This window comes from Carassius auratus, chromosome 43, assembly GCF_003368295.1.
Source record: "Carassius auratus strain Wakin chromosome 43, ASM336829v1, whole genome shotgun sequence".
Taxonomy (NCBI): Eukaryota; Metazoa; Chordata; class Actinopteri; order Cypriniformes; family Cyprinidae; genus Carassius; species Carassius auratus.
In genome coordinates, this window is record NC_039285.1 from 9,931,203 (window position 1) to 9,954,662 (window position 23,460).

A 23,460-nucleotide genomic window follows, 5' to 3' on the forward strand; every position below is an offset into this window, starting at 1 on the left:
TTTCACCTTTAATTAGCAGAAATATGCATGAACATTACCCTCCAGCACTAATTATTTCATACCGCTTCTCTAGTATGAAGTTCCCTTCTGCTCTCACAAATACTGTCTCAGTGCAGAATTTGCAAAAATGCAGTGCAACCACTGGTCAAACCATTGCTGGTCCATTGCTGCACCCCCCCCCCCCCCCCCAAATAAAAATAAAAAAAGTACTGCATAATTTACACATTAAAGTTAATTATCTTTCATGCCACGTTTAAAACATTTACACATTACCTATTGTGATTTTCCCCCCACAAATCCAGTCCACCATGGTGCTACTTTAAGCATGTGCCCTAAATAACATGAACTGCTAAAAGTGGCATCATTTCCTTGAAGAAATGCAAACCCAAGAACAAAATAAGAATAAGTCATAACGTTTCTTACTAATTATTAATTTTATACTAGTATGTTGTTCTTTTTAAGCTAGCCAGTAATGGTCTTTACATAAAATGTCCACCCTGTTGTGTCAAATCAAACTTATTGGACATTAAAATGTTTATTTATTATTATTATTTAAATAGATTTTATATAGCCATTACATTTCTTATAAAAATGTTAAACTTAGTATTCACTTGTTGTTCTTTTCTAATAATGTAGTAGTAAAGGCTTCTACAGGCTTGTTAGGTTATACTTGAGCTTGAGGCCAGAGCTTGACTATAGTGTGTTTTCCGACAGACAGACAAAGAAAACAACTGAATAATACCTTCTTCTTCTTTTTTAAAAACAAACCTGCTCAGTTCAACATTTTCAAAATCCACCAAAATGTAGCAATTACCCAGCTGTCGAAAAAGCACCATGTTCCTAAAATGTTTTCAAATGAAGCTCAGCAGTTGAAAAAGGAATCCCTGAAATTCTCATTTTTATAAAACAGCTGAATATGAATGAATATGCTGAAAGCCACTGCCACTGCTCTGTGCGCAATGCAGGGGTGATGGATGATTTACAGTGAGCAGAACATTCCCCAGGACTCCTTGTGTCTCCCTGTGTGTATTTTCCTTTATTGATTCAATTTTGCTGGTTCAGATCCATGCTCAAGACTAGAGCAAAAAAGCTCACATTTGCCTCTCTTTCAAGGCATATACTGTTAGAGTTGAAGTTGGTGTCATGCCAGTGGGTTCACATAGAGAAGAATGGTGATCTACAATATAGTGGAGGATGTATTTTTATTTGGAGTAAGTGAATAAAACAGCAGAACACATTGTTTACATCCTCATCAGATATGTATGCTTGCAATCGGTTATGTTGTTACACCCAGCGATGCATTGGAACTTTTAAATAATTAAAATCATATGTGATTGCATTGTGTCTAACAAAAGTGTAATTCGCTCATGTGAAGTCTTGAATAACAAGTGACATTTGAATGCATTATTAAATGTTTAATTGTTTATTTATACATCTATTTTCATATATTTATGCATGCATTTAAAAAAGAAAAAAAAAAGAACACTTCCTAAAAACATTTTATTTTGTGATTCTCCTCTTTGACATTCTACCCAAATAATTTCACTAACTGCCTTTCTTTCCAATATTGATCTATTGCTTCTCTTTGCACTGTTTGAGGCTAAGGAGGAAACGTTGCAAACGGTTACATCATCTTCGGCCTGCTGTGTTTGAGGTATTTGGATGGCCTGCTGTGTTGGTTAACCAAAAGAATGGTGTGTGTTTGAGCTTGCCAGCAGAGCACAGAAGCGGATTTCTGCAGTTAGTTAGTCGAGTGGTGTTTGTTTAAGTTAGTTGTCAGTGTCCAGTGGGTTTGAGTATTGACGTGTTCTCTCTGTCAGCCCTGTTCCTCATCTGGCCATGTGAGTCTGTGACATCCTGACATAAATGACAGAAAAAGGAGAATATTTTTTTTTTAGATCCCGCTGGATTAGAGGAAACCAGTTGTGTGCGCTTGAGGCAGTTTAGATCGTGGCAGGTGACTATTCAGGCAACTTTTTGTCGAGACTATGATCAAACTCATTTCTGAATCTGAAACCGTGATTTGAGACAGATTTGAAACATCAAAACATTTTCTAATTATATTGCCATTTGGACTGCATAAAATATGCTAAATTAATTTATTAGCAAGTCAATATCACAATATCAAACATTGTAGAAGAAATTACAAGGTTGCACAGCAGTAATCTTCAATAACCTGTAAATCTGACTTTTTCCATGACATTTGACATCTTGCACTAACTTTAAAAGTCAAACAGATTCGACAACTCCTCTCATCTCCATGGAAACAAGCTTGTACAGCTTTTTCAGCATTCACTTGAGAAACCCTGTCCTCTCTGCCAGATCACAGCGCTGTATTGTTTATGATAATAGGTTTACACTTTAAATTCTGTATCTTTGGACTAATGTACAAGTAAACATTAAGTGTGATTTCATACTATCAGCCTAGGTAATTGCAGTATTTACGTAGCATCCTTTTGAAGCCTGTGGTTTGATGAAATGACAAATATAGAAGTGACTAATGCTGTGGAAAGCAAATGGAGAGGCTGAGGATTTAATCAGAACAGACCCTGATATTTTGCATATTGCTGTCACATAACCTCAGGGAAAAAAATCATGCTGAGATGTGTCTTTCTCACAGGGTTAATTATTAGAGAGCAGTTATAATTTGAGTGATTTGATAATGAAACTTAAGGCACTGAATTGGCTTAACAAATTGATTAGATATCCACGCAGGAAGTTATTGTGCACATGTTAATGAACTGCTCGGCTAATTTAGAGAACATTTACAGAACAGGGTGAGAATGGTGTAATTATAATGTCTTTATGGGTCTGTGCATGATAGATTTTGTATCTATTCCAAAACCTAGTGAGGGGCCTCACTGCCTACTGCCTGCGTAGGGTCACTACACTGCCTACATGGTCACAGAACCTCGTTTGGGAGACAAACTTGGTCTTCGGAGATTCTCTACATCAGTTTGATGATATAGCTTGTTGCAAAACTAAAAATGCCTTGCTCTGAACAGCATCTGTACCCAATTGGTTTACAGGTCAATATTTTATTTCAACATAGTCTACTGTATGTATTATAGTTATGTTCTGTTTTGGTTTAGTTTAGTTTTTTTTTTGGTTTCCGTTCTCCTCACCTTTTGTTTCCATGGTTTTGATTTAATTAGCTCCACACATGTTTCAGTTCTCCCAATTAAATTTTGATTACTTAAGTATGTGTTCTCTTATGTTCCTTTGTCTGCTATCGTTTGCATTTGTGTTTGGTTGTGCCCATTCTCTCCTGTGGATTATTAAAAGAACTTTTTGATTATACTCCTTCGTCGTGCGCTTTGTTTTGCACACCACGCGCTTAACAGAATAGTAGACCAACAAAGTGAGTAAGATTAGTGGCATTTTTCTTTCTTTTTTGTTTTTTTGTTTTGCCTCCAGTTCAACTCCTGTGCCTGGAGCAACAGGACCGTTCCCGAAGAGGATTTTGCCGCTTTCATGGATTGGCCATTCACCGTCTGCCCCGCTGAGAAGGATATCTCCAGCACCACTCCCGAAACAGAGACCAGCCAGCCTACATTAACAGTCCAGAGACTGTTATATTATTTAAATATCTATATTCTTGCAAGAAGGTTTTTATGCTCAGCAAGGCTAATAACAATTATACAGAACACAAATGTTATAAAATAATGCATTTTTAATTCCTGTGAAATTTTTGAATCCATGTTTTTAAGAAATATCAAAATACCATTTTTGGCCACCATTTTGGATTTAATTTTTCCAGCAAAACTTGTCCTGGTGCATTATGGGATTGTCTTCTCTGTGAAGGATACATGTGAAGGATCTTGTCTTGGAATTTTTTCACAAGGAGGTGTCTGCAGCTCTGGGTTTAATTTTTCTTAAATGGGTCAAGAAAGCTCCTATGAAGCCCTAAAGTTCTAGGCAGCTCTCTAAGTTTGAAACAAAGTATTGAAGATCTTTTCACTAAGTGCTTTGAGCACAAAGAAAAAAGAGTTGCGGTGCTTGTCTCTCTCCACACGTTTGGTGGCTGATACCCTTCAAAAATGATCAGTGTATATCAAAACCTTTTCTTTCAATTGAAGCCAATTCCTTTGTTACCTTGACTGACATCCAGAGAGATGACCTATCTGCCGACCCTCAGCCTCAACGGAGCATGAAAGCAGCCCTGCACCTCCCTTTATCTAATTAGATCTGGTGCTGGAATTCCTCACCTTGTCTTTCACTTTACCCCATGTGGCCCTCCACTTGCTTTATAAGAACTAATAACAGATTCCCTTTTATATGCAGCTTTATTCAAAGCGGCCTTCAAAGCTGTTGTCACCATCTCGCAGGCTAACTGTAAAAGTGAGGATAGCAGAGATGCTGTAAGGCATGGCAAACAGATTGCACATAACAATCACACATCTTCTGAGCATGTGTCAGTGCGATTGCATCATTTCCTCCACTTTTGTTTGGCCAAAAGGAAGGCAGGAAGGTGGATTACCTTTCATTTTCCTCACAAAAGCACAAAGAGTGCTGTCTGGTGAACTGAAAAACTGATCCAACCCCATCTACTCTCAGACTACGTATCATGATGCAATTATGATGTCTTTATGGGCGCCATGTGTTTCCTTTTATTTATTTTTTTCTGAACGTGGATGCACTGAAAGTTACAAAATACTGCCGAAATCGGACCATCTGACTAGAACAAACTTGAGCAATATCCTCACACATATATATATATATTTTTTTTAAACATCTGGGGCATTTTAATGTCAGGCATCACAAGTCTCTGCTCTAATCAAATTATTTGTTGATGAAAAAGTATTTAAAAAGCCAAAAGAGACATCAGCAGAGATGCCTGACACAATGCACAACATGACAGGAATTTGTCTGCGTGCCTTCTGCCTTGTCAGTGAATGAATCCAGTGAATGGATCTACTGTGATAATGCCAGCCTGATGAATGACTCCACAAAAACATAATCTCTGGCGCTGCTTTTAAAATTCTGTCATAGAGAAAAAGGAAAAGATAGAAATCAAATCAATGTCTTCTGATTAAATTCATTTTGGTGTGAAATACCAGCTTCTTTATAGGAATGTGATTTAATCACATCTCACCTTCCTTGATTTGTATAATTTTTTAGCATTTTTTAGCAATTTAAGGAGCTATTATGACTTTAATTGGATAATATGTAAGATTAATGTCTAATTTAAAGGAACTCTGGAGCAGGTGAGTATTTTTGGGGTCACTAAAGATATTGGAAAGCGGTAAAAGACTTGCCTGCAAGCTGTGCTTATTGTTATATGAAAAAGTGGCTGTTGAAATTTAACATCCAGATCACATCCACACATACAGAGAGTGTGACTTGAATCTCATTTTTAATGAAAAACACTTCAGAAACAAGAGCCACTGCTAAGTAAATGCTACAGGGGAGAACATATTCTACCATAGATACCAGGGAATTAATTAAGCAAGACCTGCACGAGCCAGGCATTTCATGAAAATGAAGATAAACAAATAAATGAGAACAATTCTGGAGTAAAATATGACAGGTGGCATAAAAGTTACATCTTTACTGGTTTCGCGTGAACGTGATGAGCTTTCAGACATATTTTCATTACACTGGCTTGTTCACCAGTAGTGGGATGTATAATATTTTATGTTCTCCGGTGAATAAAATATTCTTACCCGCTGTTAACAGGACATTCAAGCAAGAGACAGCACAAAAGAGGTTTCAGTCCTGTACTCGTGCGCTGTGGTAGACCGTTTCTGTGCACACAAATGCATGCACGCAAAAAGCCGCAGCTCAGAAAGCATTTTCGAGAACCAAACTGAGTTCTCTTTCATGTCTTCTTGACCAAATGCGCACAAAATTATGTCAGAATCACGGTCTTGACGAGTACCCACTTAAACGTATTGTTTCCAACCCACTCTTCATCACTAAATGATGTCAACTTGATTTACTGCTTCACTTTAAAGGGATATTTGTTTTGTTTATCATTGTTTGTCTCGTCTCGTGGGATAAGTGTCTTATCACAGCCCTAGTTTGTACATATAAATCTGCCCCTAATATTAATGTCAGTGCTGTTGTTGAGATTTGAAAGGATACGAGCTGAAGTAAGACCAGGCCTAATTCAGGTCATTCATAGAGGACGAGCCTTGAGGATTCTCATCTTAGACAAAAGATAGATTACTTGTGTTTATAAGTGATACGGGGAAGTCATTTTTATTTTGCAAGACGATGAAAATGTTTTTTTTTTTTTTTTTATGATTACAATTGGATCTTGAGAATAACAGACTGATAATAAAACTGCCTCATTCCATTTTAAAGGCTGCTTGCAGGGATCCCACTATTTTCATTACCTTTGAACTATAGGAAAACCTTCAGAAGAGCACCAAAGACTCCTCTTATTCAACATTGTTAGTGTGAAAGTGGCTTGTAGAAAGCAATTTCACCACAGTAGACTTTGATCTTGTTAGTATGGGTATTATTGGTGCAGAGTTGTGACGTAGCACTGAGCTTCTCTGTACTAAGAAGGATGAATTATGCATCTTTTTTTTAAATCAAAACCCCTCCTGTTAGTAACTGTTTTCTTTGGATGCATCACATGTGTTGAATGCATGACAGAGAAGAAAGTGAAACTGACCTTTTCATTCTGCTTGCACAGCTATTGAAATCTAACCTATCAGTAAAAATGTCAATATCAGGCTGCTGTTCTCAGACACAGTATTGCTCAGAGATACTTAGGAAACCCGGATCTGAAAGAATCAAATTTGATTCTGTAAGGCAAATCTTGACTGTGATTCAAAGCACAGATCTAGATGTCAAAACCATCAACCAAAATATCAAATTGAATGAAACCGTCAGTCGATGTAACATTGTGGTCAAATTATTATATAAATTGTATAAATTAATTTAATCATGTTCTTCAGGGATCCCAAAGAATTTGCAAGACTTTACATATATTGGTGAGTTACTTAATGATTTACACACACACACACACACACACACACACACACACACACACACACACACACACACACACACACACACACACACACTCCACATATGCACATACACATACACACATAATTTTTTTTTTCTACTTACAATTTCTGCCTAATAAAAATTGTGTTGCTTAGCATAACTAGAAAAATGCTTATTCATTAATTTAGACATAACTTTAGCAGGTCTAAAAATCATACTCAAAATTAGGCTTTCATCATGTTTAGGTTTTTCAAGACCATGGGAATCATGGTTCTTTGAGGAAGAAAAAAATGGTTTAGGAGGTGCATTTTAATTTGGTTAATTTTAATACTTGTTTTTGTCTTATTTAAAATCATCTTAAGTAATCTTGAGGCTCCTTTAAAGTTTGCTGAGAAACACTGATTTAAATGTCATCAACATGGCAGACAAGTGAAACAATGAAAAGACTTTACAAGTCAATACATTGTTATTTTCAACATTTCTGTGTTGTTCTGTGTCTCTAGAACATATATGAGTGGTTTAAAAATTGTTATTGGTGAATCAATTGAGGAGCATGATTCATAGCTAGATCGATTAGTAGTAGTAGAATATTTGTTAAATTAAATATTATATAAACAAATTCTCCACCTCCAGTTTTTACCCAGTCCTTTATTAAAATTTGTCTCTGTTCTCTCTCCATTTTGCACCATAAGTGCAGTGTTTTTAAGATTTTACCTTTAAAATATACACTTGCTGAGTCTGAATCTTTAATAATAATATTAGATATTAGATAAGTCACTATTAAAAATGCATCTCAATGCATCAGCACTAGATTAAGTTTCAATGCCTACTTTTTACTATTAAATTATTCATCTTTCACTTGTAATTTTGGTACTAATGTCTCTATGTATTATTATATCCATGACAAGTTCAGACCGGTAGACTCCAAAGGAAATGAAGATGCAGAGGAGCAGGGCTAGATTTCAGTATGCACTTCTTCTATTCAGTTAATCCCAAGAAGTTTCCCTGTGGAGTCACAGGAGCCTTATCACTGATGCTCTTTCAGTATGCGATCGTCTGTAAGATTTCATTAAACATGCTCTTTGTCCGCTGCCTAACTCGCTGTCTCTGCCTCTGCCTCTCTCTATGCATGTGTCACTCTGCCCCTCTCTCTCCCATACTGTTTTTCTTCTGGTGTGTGATGTTCTTTATCTGGTAGCTCTGTCATTGTCTTCTGCCCCTCGACTTTAATGGGATCCTGTATCTGCATCAAAGGGTGTCATTGATGTGCCCCCAGGAAGCTGTGACAGTATCAGACTGTGTCCAGAAGATGAGGAATGGATAGAAGGACAGTGACTTCACGTGACCCGAAGTCCATAGTCTGTAAACAGATGGCTGAGATGACATCTTCCGGACCGTCATTCAGAACTGAGCTACAATATCTATCCTTTTATATCTATCCGAAAGACATTTCAAGCAAGCCTCACTTAAAGGTGAATGGTGAAGTGGCCATGGTTAGTCACAGATCCCCTTTTTTAAAGCCTTTAGTGATAGCCTGCTCATTTTTCATGGTCACGTCTGATGTTAGCCCTGGCTTGGCTCTCGAGTAAGAGCGTTTCAGCTGTTTGTCTTTGATGGCCCATCAGCAGGGACCTCGATTAAAATCCAGATAATACCTTTTAATGCTGCCTTTGCTTCCCATGAGCAAGCTGTTCTTACTTCTCAAAAAGTAGGATGGACAGGAAGCGAGAGCCCAATTCAGAAAAGATTTTCACCACTTCAGAGCTTTATTTAATCAATGTCACGCACCACGATTAAAAAGTGGATAAAAGAAAGTGCCCTTGTAGATTTTGTTCTATAACCACGCACACAGATATACACCTGTATTTATGCTGGAAGCATTGTATCTGTGCTTGTGTGGGTATGTATTTATCACAGAGGGATTTGAAGATGCTGACAGGTGTGTAATGGCATAAGAATATGTTGATGTGGTGTAATTATACTGAAGCACACATTACAGGTATAAAAGACTGTATGTGAACTGTTTAATTTATCAGTCTGAATTCCAAATTGCTGAGAATATCAGTCAGACAGAACATGATGTTCTCCCAGAGCTCTTTAAAGCAAGTCTGTTTGTGTCCATTTCCCTTTCCGTCACTGTCTTACCAGTGAGGAGCTTTTGCATGCCTGGATGTTGTGCTGAATTACTAATTAGTGAGGATGCATTCAATTGATCAAAAGTGACAGTAAAAACATTTTGAATATCACAAAGGATTTTAATTTTAATTTAATTTCTAATAACTGCTGTTCTTTTGAACTTTCTATTCATCAAAGCATCCTGAAGAAAATGTATATGTTAAAGTGAAAACCAGTTATTTTAAAGGCACAATTTCTCTACCGCTGGATTCCGCTTTCTGTATAATACTACACTGTGCAGTCATCACTGGTCTTAATAAAATGCACAACATATTAAAGTGCCTTTGGTGTGTCCATGTTTTCTACAAAACAAAACCGGAAATCGATGGTGTATGACGTCATTGGCAGGCAGCACGATGACTATGGACAGTCCGTTTCACTAGTTAAAATGTCTTATTTCTCTGGATTGAAACATTCTTTGCACACAAGTAAGCAAAATATATAAGACTGTTCTGCTGGTTTTTGGATATTTTAATTAAAAAAAATACACATTGTGTCTTGAAATTATAAGATTACTGTTTTACTATATTATTGATCAAATAAATGCAGTCTTGGTGAGAAAATAGACTTATTTCAAAAAATATTTATAAATATTACTGCCCCAAAATGTTTCTTCATTGGTACAGTTTAATGGATTTTACAAAGAATCTGTTTTCACCCCTTTGAGTTTAGTTTGAGTTGCTTAGTTTAACCGTGTATCAAATAAATATTGTAAAATTAGTCTACAATAAATTAAAAAGCAACTTAAAGAAACACCACCTACTATATATATATATATATATATATATATATATATATATATATATATATATATATATATATATATATATATACACACACACACACACACACACACACACACATATATATATATATATATATATATATATATATATATATATATATATATATATATATATATATATGAAGAGTTCAGATGCAAAAGCCTCTAAATGCCATCTGAAATTTTTCATCTAAAATTAGGATTTTTATCAAGCTCCTAGTTATTTGAGTTATTTTACTTTAATGGCAATGTTCAATAAAATTATTATTATTATTATTTTTTTTTTTGACGAGAACCCAGCCTTGATCAAAAGACAAGCTGCTTGCAAATAGTTACTTACCTGTGAATGGAAATATTGTTTTCCTATTCTTCTTCCCAATCTGTGTTTATAAAACACGTTGTGTTTACATAGCAGGATATGTGCAGGGCAGCTTAGTGTTCTATTTCCTGTTAGCATCATTTACGAAGCAATTATGCCTCTAAATGTTCCCAGCCCCTCAGGGAGTCTAACATAATGCTGAAAGATTGAGAGGCGTGTGGTATAGCTGCAATGTGCTAGAGCACCTGTGGCCTCCAGTCTTGAATAAGACCTGAATGTTGTTAGATCTTTCGACATAGTGTAATAATGTACAACTAATCATTGATAAGCCTAAGTCTATTGAGATTGATGAGCCATTAGGGCATAATTTGTGATTTTACAGGTAAAACATTCATTATTCACTCATTATGTATAAAACGCTGCTGTGTCAATATATTGACAAGATGGTAAGGATCCAGCGACAGGTGGTCCGGGCTGTTGATGTTGTCTGAGTTAATGGAGACCAACCTTGAGCAGATAATTAACTGTCTCCTTGGTGAGAAAGCGAAGGATGTAATTCAATCAAAGCACAATGCTGACAGCTATTAAGAGGGTCTTAAAGGACATTAAATAAATGATGCACATGTAAATGTCACATTAGTTCTCAGCTGCCCCATCCTACTCATTGATTGTTAATTAATTTGTAATAATTAATTAAGGTGCCTTTATGCGCCGATTCAGGTGGCCCCTGTAAAACTGCCAGGTCTGTCCCCTTCTTGAGGTCTGCAGACAGAGGGTTGATGGGATAATACATCTCTAGAGGAATGCTCTGTCAACACAGCCTGAAGTAATGCTCGCTTCTCACCTCCACGGGGGACACTCGCTGCTTTGACCCTCACTGTATTCCCCTGAAAGCCAGATTGATAACAGCAGTTTAGCCCCTCGGTGTGCAAGTCACATTAGACCTTCAGCCTATCGCACACATCCTTCCTCTCAGTCCCTCACCCAGACAGAGTGCTGGAGGGAAAACATGCCCGTCAGTTTAATTACAGTTCTCAAAGGTCTGATGATCTGATGAGTTAGTTACACTCATGAATTAATGATAACCCTCCCTTCTCAAGTTATTGGTGGAGTCAAGAGGAAAGCCGTTCAAAGACTCATTTTGGGACTTCTGTTGTGAACCATGGGAGAGATCCAGCCAGCTCTGCCAAAAGTAATTCAAAAGTAATATGTTCTATTCTTTGACCTGACATCAGATGTCAATTCCCACATTTCGGCACAAATTTTTACACTACTGTTCAAAAGTTTGGGGTCTGTAAGATTTTATTTGCTTGTTTGTTTGTTTATTAATGAATACTTTCATTTAGCAAGGATTCATTAAATCAGGGGTCTCCAATTCTGATTCTGGAGGGCCAGTGTCCTGCAGAGTTTAGCTCCAACCCTAATTAAACATACCTAAACCAACTAATTAAGATCTTATTAGAAACTTTCAGGCAGGTCTGTTGTGACAAGTTGGAGCTAAACAGAAGGCCATGTTTTAATGATCTGAGCAATGGTCTAGAGCACACAGTGCAGGTGCACTCAGGGTGTTAACGACAGGGTGCGCATGGTCTAAACGGGTTGTCCCTATTCTCTTGATGAGTAATGTTTTTTGGGGGGGCGTAACGTGCAATAAATCAAACAGAGTGTTATCCCCCATTCCCTTTTCAAAGCCAGTTGCACTTGGGCCATGGCGGATTTGCTATTTACACAGCGGGATTTTCAAGCGCAAAGAAAGAATGCATCTCCAGAGATGAAACAGAGCTGTTCGTGCACAAGCGAATAGCCTAATTATGATACATACTGTACAATGGCTATCCATTATGACATGTAGGCATTTTTATATTAATGTAGCCTACACAATAATAATCTTTTACATTTTAATATTTTATTGTTACATATTTAAAAATGTTTGCGTGATTCTGCATGTCCCTCTCTGTAATAATCACACATTGTGGACCTGCCCAGAGACGCATTTTCTACTAATGCGCTCTTTAAGGCCGGGACATACCAAGCCAACTTCAAAAAACTAGTGGCGACGAAAGCCAACATTCACGTATTAGAATGATTTGGAAAGTTTATTTAACATTTAAACAGCCTTCTGTCTGTATCGCCTTCATTCACATGCTTGTTTTCATCACTTTTGCTTTAATTGACTCATTCGCTAAACTGAACATCCAATAAGAGCTCTCGCTGACCGCCCCGACGAGTGGAACACACCAAACAAACTAGCCAGACCGTCGCTCACCTTCGGTGATGATGATGGTTTGGTGATGGCAAACAGCTGATCGTCGGCTTGGTGTGTCAGGAAAACAGCCGGTGCTGTCATTGCTGCCATTGCCATTGACTTTAGACAGCTTTGAGTTGGCACAGTCTATTATCAGTTCTTCAAAACAGCAACGCGCCAACTATGCACCTGAACACACCTCTTTTTTAGACCAGCATGCCCATGAGCACACAAATGGGCACAAATGCAATTGCTATTTAAACAACTAGAACAGGACAGGATAAATGAGAACTGTGTCAGGCTGAAAACTAGCAAAAACACTTGCTTAATATATCTTAAATAGCTCCACACAGAGTTTGGAGAACCCTACATTAAATTGACCTTATAAGTGATATTAAAGAAATGTATAATGTTACAAAAACATTCTATTCCGGGATAATGGTTTCCACAAAAATATTAGGCAGCACAACTGTTTGTAACATTGATAAATAAAAAGTAATACAAATAAATGATGTGTTACTGGACTAACGGTTGTTGAAAAATCAGCTTTGCCATTACAGGAATAAATTATATTTTAAATATATTAAACTTGAGAACAGTTATTTTAAATTGTAGTATTTCACAATACTTCCGTTTTCACCGTATTATTATAATTATACAATACATGCAGTTTTTATAACCTCATTAATTGAGATACTGCATTTAATATTTGTTCCTAAATTCATTCGTCACACTACAGGACCATTTAAAACCAACTAGTTAAAGCAAAAAAAGTTTAAAAGATTAAAACCATGAAAAACTTTAGAGGAATAATGAACATTAACAGGATCTAAAAAATACACGTCCCCTTACACGTTCATGAAAATTTTATTGCATCTTAAAATCTTAATGTTGCTAAAGCTCATGGTCATGTTACACGCCTTACATCTACCCTTAAATGATACATTAGGGGTCGCACCTTATCTGTTATTGTCTCTCAAATGCCCCCCAGTTAAGCTGTAAAGATTTATGAGGGTTTAACCCAATACAGATTTGCAATCAGAGATCACCTGGCCCCTTATACATGAATTATTTAAATTTGTGTGGCATATCAAGAGGTTCTGATTGTGACAACCACTCTCTCAGACATTTATACTAAGAGCCCAGTAGGACTACTGAATACTGCATTGAAATTTCTTCCCACCCACCTCTTGTGCAATCGCTGCTGCCACATTTCGTCTTGTGTGAGATTGAGAAGTGGCACACAGCAAAATAACCTTGTCACTTATGCATCTAGCACTAACATTCGCTCTCTTTTTTGTTTGTTTACTGATGATAAGGTAACCTTAGATTGGATTGTTTTTTTAAGCATCAGATGCAGAACTGAAGATCGAAATTCATTTCTCTCTTTGTATCTCTTCAAATAATGTTTGGTATTTCAACAGCTTTTCTTACTCACGGCCATTTTTTGGGGGGGGGGGGGGCAGAGAATAATCACTGATTTCTACTGATTTCATGAAACAGGTTAAAGTACAGAATGCACAACATGATTTTTGCTGTAAATCTGAAGCTACGTTGTAAACTGCATCTGGTATGAATTTGCTTTAAAAATACATTTTCACATTTTCGCAAAGCTACACCTCAAGCAAGGATTGAGCTTGAGCTACTCACACATTAAATTAAAAAGCAGAGACTGTGCAGAGACACAAATGTGTTGATGTGGCCTTGATGGCCAATTCTGTCACTTACTTCAGGATGAAGCTGTTGAAATAAGATAAGTTGGGCTTTTTTTTTTATTTACAGTCACCAAAGCTACCAAAAGAAGGTAGTCACAACAGGATTATTAAAGACTTTACTGATAGCTTTATTTATAAATACCTAAAATGTAACATAATCTAATTTAAATCTTCTCTTTTTTAAATATCATCTTCTATCTATGTTTGCCACCTTTAATTTAGCAAACCAAAAAGCGTTTTTTGGGGGGTTTTGTTTGTTTGTTTGTTTTTTACTGACTAATATTGACTATGAACCTTGCACAAGGTTATCTGAGTATTAGTCTTGCATAAACTGACTAAATGGTCTAGTCAGTGTTGCTGATTATTCTGGCCATACCTACATATCACACTAGCATCTACTTCTGGGCATAAACAGAAGCAGTGAAAATACTGTAAAACATTTTTCAAAAAATACAGTCGTGGTCTTTTTAATTATTATTTGTATGTTTATTTCAGTGTGTTACTTGTGTTGTCCCGATTAATGTATACATATATATCACCTGTAAAAATACAACATGAGCTTGTAAATAAACCTGGAATGTTTTGCACGATCACCTGTACACCTCCAGTATTCAGAGCTGATTTCAGGGCCCATGGTTTCTTTGAGGGTGTTTAGCACCAATTTTACATTAATTGATCCTGTATGTCCATTTAAATGCCTTGCAAATGTAAATGTGGTTCTCTGTTGTTGGTGTTGTTGTTGTAAATTCTGCTGTAATATAAAGTTATGTTATCTAGCGGCCTAACACAGATGATGTTTTGTCAAAATTGCAAAGAATGACTTGTAATAATCTTGAAAGCATCAGCAAGAATGTGTTATAAAAAATACAAACCAGTCAATTGGAAATGAGAAAAATGAACTTCATATGACAACTTTACAGTGCATAATTTCCAGCTTGTGGCAAATTGTATTTTGTAGTCTAAAAAAAAACAAAAAAGTGTGAAGAAGCAAATTAAATCGATCTGAAAATAAATAAATAAAATAAATACAATGATTAAAATGCACTTAAATGATGGGGCCCATAAAAATTTAAGCAGGAGCCAACTCAAAAAAGTCCTTGAAAAAACACGTCGACCTAAAATTCACTTTTCAGCTGGAATGACCACTATTATAGTAAAACACCTAAAATTTTTCATAATAACTGTGCTATTATGTCCTTTTGCCATAATGTCGTGTGTGTGCACAATTTAGCAAATTAGTAAATCATGCTCACAATTTATAAATCGAGTGAGCGAAAACGTGTGCATGTTTTAGTACATTTAGGGAATGAATTAGTAAATCGTGCACATGATTTAGCCTACTATTTTGTCCTGCATGCCATGTGTGACGCTCTGTAGCTCTTAACCCTTCTCTTTGAAAGTTTTTCAAAACGTGCAAATAGCAACATGAAATCATGTTGCAGAAATGTCGCAACAGGCATGTTTTACAAGTGAGCCTGGACTGAAAAAATCCTTATTGTTAAGTCTTACAGTATGTGTCTCTTTTGTTGTATTAAACAATTAAAGCAAGATTAAATGTTCAGTATATACAAACTGTGTCTGGAATATAGTGTCCAAATTTTTTTTATGAAATCACTGCTTTTAAAAGCCTTTCTATCATTTTCCCTAGTTAGATAGTTTAACCCACCTCACATATTCTGCTGATGAGACATTTCATTTGAAAAGCTTTACATACAGTTTAATACTTATATAGTATTTTATTGCCATTACTAATGGAAAGATGCATTAATTTAACAGCTGAATACCCAATTGATTTTTTTTCTTTGAAATTAAGCGCAAATGACGGAGAGGAGGCCTAACTAATGTAAATTACTATAAAGTCTTTGAATTGTGCAGATGAACGTCATTTTTAAGAGGTCGTTGGATCAGTACATTACCGAACACTGACCAGTTCTAGATTAACGTTTTCATTTTGAAGTTGACAATATGACACCAAGGTTAGAAATATTGGAGAATAAAATGACAAATTAATAGTCTAGTGTAGTTTTCCAATAATTTATATGTGGAAAAATGTTTTAGTATGTAAACACTGCTGTGATATTTATCGCCAGTGAATAATGTTCTAGTATGCATCAGCATATTTAAAGGCTTTGAATTCATTTGAGAATTAATGACAGATAAAATCATGACAGAATTCCGATAGGGTCTGCGTTGAATCAATTTTTAGACTACATTTCATACTTCCCTGCTTATCAAAAATACCAACAAATCATCAGTGGCATGTACAATTCCATATAGATACATACACTGTGTGAGTTTACTTTCACTACAACTATAGTGTACACTTAGGTTGAGCACAACACTTACATGATCTCATTTCAGATATCTCTCAAACATAGAAATCTATTGGGAAACAGCAAGCATAATGCATTTGCGCTGATAGTGAAGCAGAGAAAGCCAGTGCTCTCTGTCATCATAATGCAGGCCAGAATTGGACAATATTTTATTGTTGTGGGTGACTAGGATGTCATATGGGACATTTAAAGTAATCAGTCACAAAGTGTGCACACAGACACTCCAGCATGATGCTCTTTGACAGCACTCCACCTCCCATCAGTAATGCACTCTGACAACAAGCAAACCGGAGACTGATTACAGAAACCATTCTATATATATTAATTTCAGATTTTTGTTCAAACCACTGAATTGCAATATAATGAATATATCAAATCATTGCAATGCATTGCATGCTGCATCCAACAATATATTTCCATCTTATTTAATCATTCAACTATATGCACCATATTTTCACTTTCCAATGTGATTCGAATTCCATTTCTGAGCATCATATGCAAGAATTTGTACTGTAGTATGGATGTTTGTTATTGCAGTTAACCATTAAAACTGCTAATGTGGCTTTAGGTTCTTTTCACTGGCACATTAAAAGTTTAGTCAAGGTTATTCAACCTGGCTGGGCACTTGCTTCCATTATATTTGTGTTTTGGATTCATTATACACTAGTGTTATAACTGGCCTTGAATCTTATTCTTGGTCCAAATGACCAGTGGTGCATACATCTAATTTAAAATGCAGGCGGCCACTTTGCACACAGTGCAGTGATCCATTTGTTTCATCAAATTGAAAAGCCAGATAGATTGCACATTAGCTCACTTAGGTCTAGTTTGCCAGCACAAAATGCTCCCAATAAATATTTAACACTGTTTGTAATGTCATCTTGAAGTGAATTGGCATCAGAGGCACCATTGTCTTCTTAGTTCTTTAAAACAAACTAAGCAATTCCTGTATTTTGATTGTCTACAGAAATAGAGTAAATCAGAGGATACTGTATAATGATAAGTTACAGTTATAGAATAGAATAAATGATGTCATACACGTTTGAAATGACATGAGTGTGAATAAATGATAATATAATTAACTTTTTTGGCTGGTGACAATATTACTCTTTAAACTGATGACTGATTTTGCAGTATTACATGTGGTGACCCTTTCAACCATATACTAAATCTGTTGTGTTTTGTCATAGATATATGAATCAATAAAACAAATACAGGTTTGAACAAGGTGCAAAGAACAGAAAATCATCAATGAAAAATCAGAACACTTATATAAGCATCAAAATACATAAAAAAGATTTTTAAAAATACTGTTTGTTTACACAAGGCTATTGTATGGTGCAGCTTGGTGTACTGTAGGCTATGTAATAATATAATTAGTGTCATAAATGTGGTAAATGGCATCATATTCCATTGCATAGGATAGATTTTTCCTAAATACATTTTAGGACAGTATAAAACAGTATGCTCACTTCGCACTCATATCTGGGGTCCTGCTGCATTGAGAGATGACCTTTATTGTTCATTCCTGAAACCTGTGAAGGGGGAACTTTAAATGTCAATATGATGCAGAAAGGGGAGTAGTTCCCTGTCCTTCTTCCCGAATATATTTATACTCAAAAACCTTATTGGATTTCACGATTCTGCTGTCCAGGAAAAAGAGGAACCATCTAACTTTGCACTTCTGGAAAGTGATTCTAAGAAGTTAAACAAAACATTAGGTCACAATTTATTCACCCTCATGTTTTGCTAAAGTCTCTCTCTCCCTCTCTCTCTCTCTCTCTCTCTCTCTCTCTCTCTCTCTCTCTCTCTCTCTCTCACTATCTCTCTCTCTCTCTGTGGAACACAAAAGAAGATATTTTGGAGAATGCTTTTGACTGCTTTTGTCCATATACAACAAAAGTCAGTGGGGTCCAAACAACACTGGACCACTCTGACTTTCATGGTATAAAAAAATAAGAACAACAACATCAAATATTTCTCAATATATCTTTTTGTGTGCTCCATTGAAGAAAGTATGTCTTACCTTTAGCACTTACCTTTAGCACTGGCATTAGTTTTTGCTAAATATATATGTTTTGATCCACAGAAAAGAGCTTAATACGTGACAAAATAAATAAATAAATAAATAAAATACAATGTTGCAACCTCACAAAGAAATACATCGCTTGGCTAAATCTTGTTAGAAGTAAATGTCACCAACAAATTACATATTACCATTGAGGATTCGGCTTGGACAGGAAATTGCCACTCATCAGCACTCTCCACTTAGCCTCGATTACAGTGTTCAGCAAAATAAGCAAAATACCGAACTCTATTGGGTGCATCTTAAAAGTTTAGTTCCATTTCCTCAAAGTATGCTGCAGGCCTAAAGATGGATGCTCTTCATTTGGTCAACTTTCTGAAACTGCTTATTACTTGTTATGTTAATTCTAAAAGTGTGATTTTAAAAGGACTTGAGAAGGTTTCTGTAAAGTTTTACGATGACAAATATTCTTAATTTTATGGCATTTAGCAAGTTTAAATCTGGTGGGCTACAGCAAATATAGTGGGTTCACTTTTACCTATAATATAATTGACTCAGAGTTGCCTGAGGCCCTGGGGGCTCATCCTGCAGACGGTATCCTTAAGTGTTGGCATGACATGGAATGAAGACCATTTGATCAGCCACAACATTAAAACCACTGACAGGTGAAGTGAATAAGATTGATCATATTATATTATCACAGTGGCACCTGTCAAAGAGTGGGAAATATTAGGCAGCAACTGAACAGTCAGTTCTTGAATTTCATGTGTTCAAAGCAGGAAAATATTGGCAAGAGAAAAGAGAAAAGGGACTTTGACAAGGGTCAAATAGAGATGGTTAGACAACTGGATCAGAACATCTCCAATACAAATCTTTTCGGGTATTTATGGTATATGCAATAATCAGAACCTACCAAAAGTGGTGCAAAGAAGGACAAGCAGAGAACTAGAATCAGGGCCATTGGCTCCCAAAGGCTCATTGATGCACGTCTGGTCTGGTCTGATCACGCAGAAGAACTGCTGTACTCTAGCTCAAACTGCCGAACACTTAATGCTGTCAGAATATAAAATGCATCACATTAAGCTGTGAATGGGGCTACATGTCGTTCATATGAACCTAAAGATTGTTGCCAAGAACAACCCTTCATGGCAGTGATGTACACTGATGGCATTGGCCACTCTCAGGAGGATATTGCACCCTGACACACTATAAAAAAATGTTTAGGAATAGTTTGAGGAGCATGACAAAGAGTTCAGAGTGTTGCCTTGGCCTCCAAACACTCCAGATCTGATTGAGCAGTCATGGGATGTGCTGGACCAACAGATCTGATCCATGGAGGCCCTACCTTGCAACTGCTGCTAATGTCTTGGTGCCAGAGATACCACAGGACAAGTTCAGAATATTTGCCTCAAGTCATGAGTGCCATTTTGGCGGCATGAGGGCAATCTACACAATATTAGTTAGGTGGTTTAGATGCTGTGGCTGATCAGTGTATATAGAGACTGTGGAAACATCATTGCTTAGAAAGAACCCGTAGAAAGAACCTTATTCAGTGGATGTAACAAACGTTGTAGTCATAGGAAGGAGGTGGGAATCAGCAAACATTCAAACAAAACTTTAATAATAAAATTAATACAAAAGAACCAAAACACAAAATAAAGTGTAGGCCTGGTCCTCTCCCGTCTTGCACTGTCGTCACTCCTCCTTTTATCCTTCTGGAGCTCCTCCGTGAGACTCGAGACTGGTGAGTGGCACAGGTGTCATGCATTATCACTTACTCCACCGGCCTTGCTCTGTTCCCATGGCTCTCAACCCCTCCCCTCTCGTCACATATCCCCATCTCCTTTCGCAGCTGATCACGACAACTGTGCCGTACCTGGAGGTAAGGTCAGACAGACGAAATCAAACAAAAAGGAAAATGGAAGTGAGGAGAGACAGAGACGAGAGAGGGAAAAAAAGTTATTATTCCAGTTCTCGGACACACTGTCGCTTGGTCCTCCACAGTCAGGTATATATACATATATATATATGTATGTATGTATGTATGTATGTATGTAACTGTGTGTGTCTGAAAACAAAGCAGAAACATTTAGCTTGCTTTTGCCTTACAATGACGGTTCATTCCGGGTCCTCTGAAGTCATGTTATAGCTATGTGTGAAGAACAGACTGCAATTTAAGAAAGTAAGCTTTCTGATTCTGATCCTGAAGTGAGATGTATTGTGTTTGGTCTTGCACAAAAGATTCAAAAACCTTACAGAAAATATCAGGATTACAAAAACACAGACAGCTCAACATGCATAGAACAAGTGTGCATAAACCTTTGTGTGCAATACACAAAAATAAAATGAAAATATATACATACATATATATGTATGTAAAGTCTTTATATTTCTGATTTTATTATACAGTAGCTGTACTTGTTTTTGTTCTCAGAAAAGCATTACTGCCTTGCCTGCCAGTTATGTTTTTGCTGAGAGATTTATCTAGGTTTTTTTTTTTTTTTCAAAATAAAATAAAAAAATATTCATTGTGTTTCCTGCTTAAATTCAATGAATTATAATTATGTCAGACAGCATAACCAGAAAAAGTCCTATGAAGAATCCACCTCACAGAATCCCCCTCTCCTATGTGCAAGATCAGAGAACGGTGTTCAGAGAGTCAGAAAACCAAAAGCAGTATCTCAGAATTCAACAGCAGTAAGTCAGTATCTGACAGATGTTGCATTTGTAGTGCAGCATAACCTTTATGGCCAATAGTTACATGCATCAAATATAACTTTCAAAACTATCAATTTTTGATTGCTGAGTTTACATTGTATTTACATTTATGCATTTGGCGGACACCTTTTCCCAAACAACTTATATTGCATTCAGTGTATTTTCATAATAGTGGCTTCACTGGAGTTTAATACATTAAATCATCTGTAGCTTGGTCAAAGGCTTTGACAACACTAATTGTTATAATTATGGATGATTCAATGTTAAAGTACATAGTGGGGACTTTTATTTGCGTTTCTAAAGTGTAGCGTATTACAGTCAATCAGACAATTTAAGATTCGATCAGATCATTGTTGAAACACAGAACCGAATTCCACAAAAAGGCCCAACACAACCTCACAGAACCTGTCCTCACGTTTCCAGAATGGCACAGAGACTCCCTTTACAAATATATATGTACCAAAATGATCTTAAACTGACTTATAAACAAATATCAGTCCGTTGCATAACTTGTATGTAACCCACACATTTGACTATAATGTCGAAATCACTCATTGTGTAGGCTTATGTCTTTTTGAATAACTATTGAATAGTTTGTAAGTTTATGTTCATGTTTTGTATGTATGAGTTTGAAAGTCTTTCTTCAAACTGTTCTATTGATCAAATATTTGTAAAATGTATCAGATTCTTGTTATAGAAACCATTATCTAAACTATTCTCTGCAAGAGCAAGCAAATTCATGTGACTAATAAGATAACACGTTAATTTATGTATTGTGAGGAGAAACATAGTAACACCCCAATACGATGTCTAATTGGTCAAGACACCATTTGGGATGTATCTAATAGCAGAGTTTAAAAACTCAGCACACCGACAAATTACGCTTTTTGCCAATGCTTTTGCCATAAGGTTTTTAGTGCTCTTTAAGCATGCTCTGGCTTACATGCCAAGTACTCCTCAACCTTCAAGAGGAGATAAGCCATCTTGTGTCATCACACTTTTCTTCTTTCTTTCTTTTACTTAAGTGTCTTGTCTTGTTCCATTGAAAGTTTTGTGTTCTGAGTTAAGTTTTGCACAACTCTGCATCATTCTTCAGCCAACGCCCAACAATTAGCTCTCAAAGACATCACTTCAAGTGACTACTGAACCTCCAGCCAATCAACCACCTTGGGAACACCCTTTCAGTGGATGACGACACAAGAGGGAACCCCCAACAGATTTAATCAACTACCACAGGAGACGCAAGTAAAACCTCTAAATTCTAGCTAAACAGGTGCATTTAATATAAAGTTTAATAGCCTCATTAAGAAACTCATTGTAAGGGTTAATTAAATGATTGATGGTTGTTCAAGTCTAAGCAATTGCACATATTGCTATAAAATTTGGGTTTTCACATTATCACTCTCTTAAACTCGTTCTTTCCTCACTTGTTTCTTCTGCAACTTGTGTGAATGTGAGTGTGTATTTTGGGGTTAGATTATTTTATGTCTTAGATTTGTCCAATAAAGTCTTATCTATATTGAAAAGAGAAGTATCTTGTGCTTTGTGCTAACAAGTTAATGTCTTAAAACTGCCAATCTTATTTCTGTGCTAATAAATACTGTTTTCACTATACTTTTGATATAAATATCCATTGCAAAGTTAATGTTAAATGGCCCGTTCAGTAGTTCAGGCAAAAAAAAAAAAAAAAAAACTAATTCTGACCAAATTCCCTATAAAATCATAAATAATTCCTGTTGAGCTAAATTTACCTGTTTCCTTTACACAAGTTCAAGCACCTAGTGCCAGTTAATGTATGCCTCCTTATTTTAAGATTTTAGTAACACTTTAGAATAGGTAACACCTATTAGTTGCTTATTAGCATGCATATTACTAGAAAATTAGCCATGTATTAGTGCTAATTAAGAATTAATTAAAGCTGCAGTAGGTAACTTTTGTAAAAATATATTTTTTACATATTTGTTAAACCTGTCATTATGTCCTGACAGTAGAATATGAGACAGATAATCTGTGAAAAAAATCAAGCTCCTCTGGCTCCTCCCAGTGGTCCTATTGCATTTGCAGAAATGCACTGCTCCCGTTAAGAAACAACCAATCAGAGCTGCGGTCCGTAACTTTGTTTGTGTTCAAAATGTAGAAAAATGTATATAATAAGCGTTTACACCATGAATCCATTTTC